Below are 6,068 nucleotides of genomic sequence, written 5' to 3' on the forward strand. Positions count from 1 at the left end.
CACCTCTACTGTTTACTTGGCTCTTATTTCTCTCTCTGGCACAGCTAGATTTGCATACATATATGATTCATAGAAATCCAAGGACCCTATACAGCAGGTGCTATTCTATTAGCAGTTTATAGATGCTGAACTTAAGAATTCTCCAGTTCTATCTAATAAGTCAAAACAAAATCCTAATATTGATTTAAGCATGTCTAATAGATGCACAAGAATTCTTATAGATCCTGGGCAGTGTGCTGGCACAGGTGCAGAGGCACTGGAGTGAGGCCACTGCCACAATACTGTTGTGTGCCTTTGGCAAATCTCTTTCAGCTTCAGTGTCTTCACCTAGAAAATAAAGATGTTATCTCTACCTTGCAGAGTTGTTGTAACTCTTGAGATAATTTATGTAAAACACAATGCTTCACCCAAAGGTGTTCAATCATGTAACTATAATAATGGCAATCTTTCGCAAACATTAAACACCTCCTAGAAACATTTAGCGTTCCTGCAAAGTATGAGCACCATTTTACAGACTAAGAGTCTCTGTGGATAAAGTAAATAAATGTTATGTCTATAATGCCAAATTGGTACCTATAATTCATCCAAAAAAACATTAAGAGAGTTTAAAGAAATATATGTGGACAGACGCTTTAGGATATTTTACAAAGAAAAAAATAATTACACTTCACATCCTAAAATAAACAGAAAGTATATTCCCATGGTTCTTCAGTAAACCCAAACATTCCTTGACTTATGGTAGTTCAGAAGAAAGGCATCATTTTACCAGGATCAAAAATTTACAAACTCAACTTTTGGGGAAAATACCATACCACATTCAAAGAGCATCAATTCAGTTTTTAATTCACGTTAATGATCTGGAGGTTTTGCTGTCTCATAGTCGATAATACAAAATCATATCAAATTATCAGATATCTATATACTGAACAGATTATTCCAAAATACCTTTTAAGGTATTCTGAACACTTCTCTTTTAAAATAAGTTAAACATCAAGTCTATTCCACAGCTGGACACATCTATCTTGCTAGGAGCAATAACAGTCACTTCATAATGCATTAAATAAATTAGAACCATTCTGGTTATTGTATAACTCCTTTGTTTATTCAGAGTTATAAAAAGTCTTTTAAGTAGATTTCAATTCCAGATTAACCAATGAACTTTTTGTTTATAATTATGATACTTTCTATTAAGAAAGCCTCTTACTATCGATTTAAAAATAGATGTTTAATTATTCTTCCTATTATATTTCAGAAATAGGTAAATGCAGAAATTCAATTGGTCATTAAAGAAGTTATTTGGTATCAAATTCGCATCTTTTTTCTTGCAGTAAAATCGCTAGTTCCAACTTTAGCGTTTCTGAAAGGTATTTTCCTTATCCCCAACTTCTCCTCTTCATCTAATAACTACTTAGTTATAGCCGCCAAAACCAAAAATAAATTTAAACCTACATCCTGGTACCCCTCTCTTTGAAATATCAGTCTTTAATAATCATGTTTCTTAATCTTTTCAAATCCGTGTCCCTTTACACTCCGTATAATGTTACTTAAAATTTCAACTAAATTAACAAGTAACCAAAAATTTAAAATTCAAGAAAGCATACCAGACCGTCAAGTGGAAGAAAGCATACCAGACCGTCAAAGTTTCCAAAGCACTGCAAACAACAGGCCTCACAGCTGCTCCAGTTTATTCGATTTGAGCTCCCTCTGCACATCAATCTATTAAGATTGACCCATTCCTCTTTTCCCCCTTTGTTGCTACTTTAAAATCAACAAATGCTCTGTCCCCACAATACTCAAAGGTGCCCATGTTTAAACATTCCTTCCTCCCCTCCTCAAATTCTACTTTTTCTACTAGAATCTGGCAAACCTTTAAAGCTAGCTTCTTACTATCTCCATTCAACATTCTCCATCTCTCCCCTACTCCACCCCCCTTAGTTCAATGTTTACAGAAAGCAAAGGAGGAAAACTGGCATTGATGCAAGCCACAGGGAGCACCTGAAAATTAAGGAGAAAATAGTTCTTTATTCTAATACCGATTAACAGTGAGAAAAAAGCCAGATGACTTTAGAACGGGCACAAAATTACAACATCAACACATGTAAAGAGGTGTGCCTCCTATAGCTGTAGTTAATCAAGGAAAATAAGAACGAAGAAAATGATTAAATGTTTGAGGCAGGTGGAAATGGTAGTGAGAAACTGAATTGAGAGAACTGAGATGAGAAATTTAGATTTGCTAAAACAGGTGAGAATACATCATTGTAGATTCTTAAACAGGAAGGATTAAAAAGATACTAGAAATTGAAAACAACTTAGAATTTATAAATCACTTTAAATTTTATTTATACTCTGCCTGGTTGAAAAAATAATTTAAGGTAATTCAGACAAATATACATACTACTAAACAATAAAATTAAGATAAGGGAATTGGAACAAAGAGTGAATAAGAAATGAAATAAAGGCAATAGAATCAGTTACTGTTTATAAAATTAACTAGAGAAGTCTTTCTAAACTTTCAAATATGCCCAATAAGTCAGATAAAGGCAATCCACCAGCTACCCAAACATCACAAGGTGTGCTTTCCTATGAATCAATGTTTCTCTTCCAAAGCTGCAGAAGAGCCTAATTTGGATGATTCATGTTGAAAATACATGACAATAAAGTTCTAAATTCAAAGATTATAAAAATAGGTACCACATTCTAAATGGATTTTTATAAGATCACTTTCTAGGAGTTCCACCTCCCACTTTTCTAATACATTTATGCAGCCTTCTCAATTATATAGTCGACCTAAATAATGCAAAAATAATTTTTAAAGATCCCACTTCTAACAATCATATAGCACCTTGTCTTTCAGCCACACTCTTTGTGCAGAGGTGAAATGAAGATAGGAAAAGGAGCTAATGCTGACTGTTTGGCTATGCCTTACAAGTTAAATGATTTCTGGTTCCTTTCTTCCTCATTTCTTAGTAACAATTTTAACAACAATCTAAATTGACAAATAGGATCATTGAAATTTAGCACTGAAAGGCTTTAGAGGAAAATGAATCTAAACTGTAGTCGAGTGAATCAAATGAGAAAAAAATATATACTTTATCATCATTCTAATCCTAAAAGTCACATTAAGGGCTTTATAAACATCGTACCACACTTCATCTCCTAATGGATTCTTTTTGTTGCTCCTCTCTCTTGATAGACTTGAAAACTTAGAGCAGAATCATCCAGTTGCAGGATTTCAGAGCAAGAGGACACCTGTTGCTGGCCAGGAACAGCTGCCCCAGGTGAGGACTGCAGAGCTGGAGTGGCCCCACTACACACAGGTTGCCACTGACTGTGGAAGATACCTAACTGCTTCATCTGGACCCCAAGAGTGAGCAATTTTCCCTCACAAGTTTGTCTTGAAGAGTACAGGGCTGTAAAGTGTTTAGTGTTTATAATAGTGTGTTACTAAAATAAAGAATCAAGCAGACGGCAAGGGAGGTGGATTCTAAAAAGCACAGCTAATTGCTAGCAAAGCCACCAAGACAACTTCTTATCCAAAAGCCTTCTTACCAAGATATAGCCATTAAGCTTACTGCTCCAGCCTGCAATAAATATCTTCAAAGGTTTAATAAGATCATTTATATAGGATTCTGCCAACTGGAGGCTCCACCTACCAACTTGTGAGTTGTTTCATCATGAAGAAAGCAAATGATAGGTCAGAAGCCTCCCAGGCTCAGCCAGAAGTATAACAATTTACTTATAAATGATGGGAATAAAATAGATAAAAACAGGCTTTCAAAATAAAGGTCCCAAACCACTGACTAGTGATTCAGGGCAAGTCAATATGTGCATATGTACAAACACATAGTTACAGCCGCTGGGGTCAGAGCGAAAAGGAAAGGATTTAAAGATGGTCAGACTTAAGTTGGATTTAAATAAAAACTTCCTGATTTAGGTTGCTAAGCACCTAAGAGAGGTAGCTAAAACTACCTAACAAGACAAAGCTTCAGGCTAAGTGTTGCTGTGCTGCTATATATGAGGAAATATGCATACAAAGAAGCATACCCAGAGGAAATAGCTGTTGACAGAGAACCAAGCTATATTTAAACTGAATATTAATATTTAAACTAGACATTGCAAAATGTTCACTGAAATAATCATCAGCTTAATTTAACATTTCACTACAACTAATGCTTGGCACCGCCAGGATTATTCATCCAAAGTTCACAATTCAGTAAAGCTGAGTGAACTCATTCAGGAAGTGCCACCAGCTCTCAGGTCACTGGTAAGGACAACCCGTCTGCTGCTTCCTACCTTTATCCAATAAACCAAGGCTCTGCTAAAAGCCCCCTCAGCGTTTGGTACCAGGCAGAAATCAAAGTCTGGCCTTCAACGACTCCTGGTGTAGCGGAGAAGACAGTCCAATTAGTAAAGCAAAAATTACAATACAGGGTGATGAGTACCTTTATTGCTACAAGAAACCCTAGTGAAGGACAAAGCCCCAGCTGACTCTGCTATTTGCTTAAGAGTGGCTTTACTATAGTGTTCAATGGTTTTTTCACACTCCCATTGCCAGTTCCTCTTAAATGTAAAGCTTCTCCGTTGGTTCTGAACAGTGCCATCAAATACTAAAACAGAACCTATCATCTTTTGTAGCATTCTACGGCCTTCTCTATCAACATATGGACACGAAGATACTTCAGTCTGATATACAACAAACTGCGCATTTATTTGAAAAGAAGCCATACATATTGCCCAATGGCTCTTTCACAGGTAGCTTTAGACTGCTTTTCACACTAGGGCCAGATATGGCCTAAGGATGACTCCCTTCGGGAAAAGTGAGAATGCTCTAAGGGACCAGCCAAGGGAGGGCTAAGTCACCGGAATCTTTCCCATGAACCATGCTGTGGGCTCTGCCCATCCTCATCTCCGCATCACCTGCCACTTTTTATTCTTAAGCTCCTAAGAACCACCCATATCAGACTACCAACTTAGAAACCATTATAGGTCACTAAATAATCTGTAAGTATTTCAAAATATATTTCAGAACTGACTTTGTATTGTCAAAGCATTATGAATGAGTGAGGCCAAGTTTCAACAAATGGTAACATCGAGCATCTCTACTGGGCAAGGAGCTTCAACACGGGCTGGCTTGACATCAAGGTAAGAGACTCTTTATCAATTAAAAAAACAGGTTTGAAAAATAATCCCCAAATATGCATTTAAAATTATTCTAGCGACTGTTAAATAATCCTTCAGAGCATTTCCAAATAGTCAAGAGTTCCAGCACTTTCTGTAAGGAAGTATGATCTTTTCCGTCCTGTTCTTCATTAGTATGCCTTCAAAATGTCACCTCAAATTTTCAGTGAGAGTAGTAGCAGTGTTAATTTATTCAGGCGAGTGGAGAAAACAGTGACCCGCCGGGGTTAAAAGTTTCAAGAGAAGCCCTCAGTGTAAACTGTATTTCAGCAAGTTCAATACACATTAAGACTGCCCGAGAAGAGGGGGTTTAAGAGAAAAACAACTCATACTTGGGATCCGGTCTACAACCTGGAGGTGGAGATGCCGGGCGAACAAACGGCCCCAGAGCAATAACAGCAACTTCCCAGCCCCGGCCTCACCGCGGATCACGTGCCACAGCCACCCCCCCTCCCCCAGGGCCGGAGGCGGGATGGAGACCCGGCCTCCCGCGGCACTTTCCTCGCCGTGACCGACTTGGCCAAGCCTCACTTCGGCCTCAGCTCGAGCCTCCACGCCAGAAACCCGAGCGGTGGGGGGTGTCTAAAGTGACCGTCGCCTCGGGAAGCGGCGGAGGCACCGAATTTTTCAGCCTTCATGTCCTCACTGCCCCCCCGCCAGTCCCCCCCGCCCCCCCCACCCCCCCCCGCGAGCCCGCCCCGCCACGGCGCCGCATCTACGTGACGGCGAAGGCGCGGGCAGGGGCCGCTCGGCCCGTGCTGCCCTGGAGGGTCCCGGCCTCCAGCAGGACAGCCCCGTGCCGTGCTGGAGCCCCCACGTCACCCCCGGGCGCTGACACGACGCCGCCGCGGAGGCCGACCCGCGGTGGAGGGCGGTGCGAGGGCGCGAGG

The sequence above is a fragment of the Pteropus alecto genome, unplaced genomic scaffold (genome assembly GCF_000325575.1).
Source record: "Pteropus alecto unplaced genomic scaffold, ASM32557v1 scaffold146, whole genome shotgun sequence".
NCBI classification, from domain to species: Eukaryota; Metazoa; Chordata; class Mammalia; order Chiroptera; family Pteropodidae; genus Pteropus; species Pteropus alecto.